Genomic DNA, 2,094 nt, shown 5'->3' with positions numbered 1-2,094 from the left:
ATTAAACAAGTGAAGAAGTTCGTTTGAAGCATAATTTTTACACAGATCCTTTGAGGTTTCTCTAACAAATATTTTTTGGTTAGAATAATTTCATTATATAGTGGATATTTTAAAATTAATTCCGATCCACTTACTTTTAAAATTTGATTAAATATTATTTACACTAATTAGATACTAAATTTCTACTAAATGCTACAATTAACAATTTAAAAATATCAGTTGTGACTGATCAATATATGTGTTAGTTATTGGATATAAAGTTCATTATCAAAAAGTTGATGTGTCAAATTATATTTCTCTCTCCCCAGAACTGAGACATAAGTTTGCATTGAAACACACAGAGCGCGGAATATCAACGTTTGTTAAATATTATCTACACTAATTAGGTACCAAATTTCTACTAAATGCTACAATTAACAATTTAAAAATATTAGTTGTGGCTGATAAGTAAATATGTCAGCTATTTGATATAAAGTTCATTAACTAAAAGTTGATGCGTTGAAACACACAGAGCGCGAAACATCGACGATTGTTGTATTTGATTCCGAATGAGTGAATACTTGCGCCCGAAAATGAATACTACTATTATATATGAAGTCAAAAGCGAATAAAATGATATATTTTAATAAAACATTGTTGGATTTATAAACTTGTGTAATGAGTTTCTCGCTGTAAAACTGAGAAACTCGTTTGAATTCAAACATATAGAGAGATGAACATCAATAAATCATTGTAGTTGTTTGTGTTTGATTTGAATGAGTGAATGCTTGCATACGAAACGTATTATAATCAGTGAAAAGTAGTGAACTACAACAAAAATTCAGGCAATGTTTTGAGTATTACCAAATACGCTTCATCACTGATCTTAAAATTATTTCTTGTATTTAATTATTCGTAAATAATTTTTTGAGACTGCAAGTACCAAGGGTTGAACTCATATGCTTTCAAATTTGAAGTTCAGAGTCAGCGTTCATTAGCCAACTGACCCAAAGAGTTTTTTTGACTTGTATGTTCGCACTTTTGAGTTTTGTTAATAATAGTCATTGTATGAAATCGAAAAGAGAATGAAATAAAGATATGTAAATAAAAAATTATACGATTTGAAATCCATTACTAAAAACTTTGTGCTGAATTTGATTTGTCCCTCCCCAAAATCATGAACAGACAGGACATTAGTGATGAGCACGCTAAATCGATGGTTGCATATGATGTGGAATGAGTAAATCGTGAAAATGAATACTACGTTTATCTATAAAATAGAAACGAAATAAAATATACCATATATATGTAAATGAATTGAAAATTGTTCAATTTAAAATTAATTACTAAAAAGTTGGTGTGGTGAATTTTGTTTGTCTGAGAGTCTAGTTTTGAAACACACAGAGAGATGCACGTCGCAAAAAAAAATTATAATTGTTTGATAGCTTCACTTTATCAGACACATCTGACATCAGATACCTTATAATATTTATAAAGCCTTGGTTGGGTGTTAGTTTTTTTTTTGCAAAAAAAAAAAATAATTATCGACAAACACTACAAAGTTGTTTACTTATAATGATTGCCTTATAAAAAACTAAATGAATTATTTTTTCTAAATATGATAGTACTATCTTAATAGTTAGTAAGTAATTCAAAAAAAAAAAATCATGGGGCACATATAAATTTAATAGAAGGTACATATATTAAATTTTGTTAAGGCATTTAAATTGCATAACACGTTTCCGATGTTTTTAAAAATGTTGTTTATTTGTGTTTTGCGATTTCTAGAAAAAATTTTATAGAAGACCTTAAGTCGTGTATTTATAAAATATGTCAAAAATGCATTTAATTATTATTAGTTCTCCTTCAATACAAGTATAAACATCGAATATTATCTTGTCTGTGTTTTATGATTCATGCTCAAATCACTTGTTTCATTTTTACTGGCCTCTGCTATCTTCGGAAAGTAAAACAAAAAAATAATTTATATAAATATATGTATGTATGTACGTTTATATAAACTACAAATAGCTGACACGATTTCTACACGAGTTTTGTATTAAAAGAACAAAATAAATTTTATTATTCAATACATTATGTACTCCTCGTATGTGG

This window comes from Teleopsis dalmanni, chromosome 2 (genome assembly GCF_002237135.1).
Source record: "Teleopsis dalmanni isolate 2A chromosome 2, ASM223713v2, whole genome shotgun sequence".
Lineage (NCBI taxonomy): Eukaryota > Metazoa > Arthropoda > Insecta > Diptera > Diopsidae > Teleopsis > Teleopsis dalmanni.
This window is presented reverse-complemented; position numbering follows the sequence as displayed.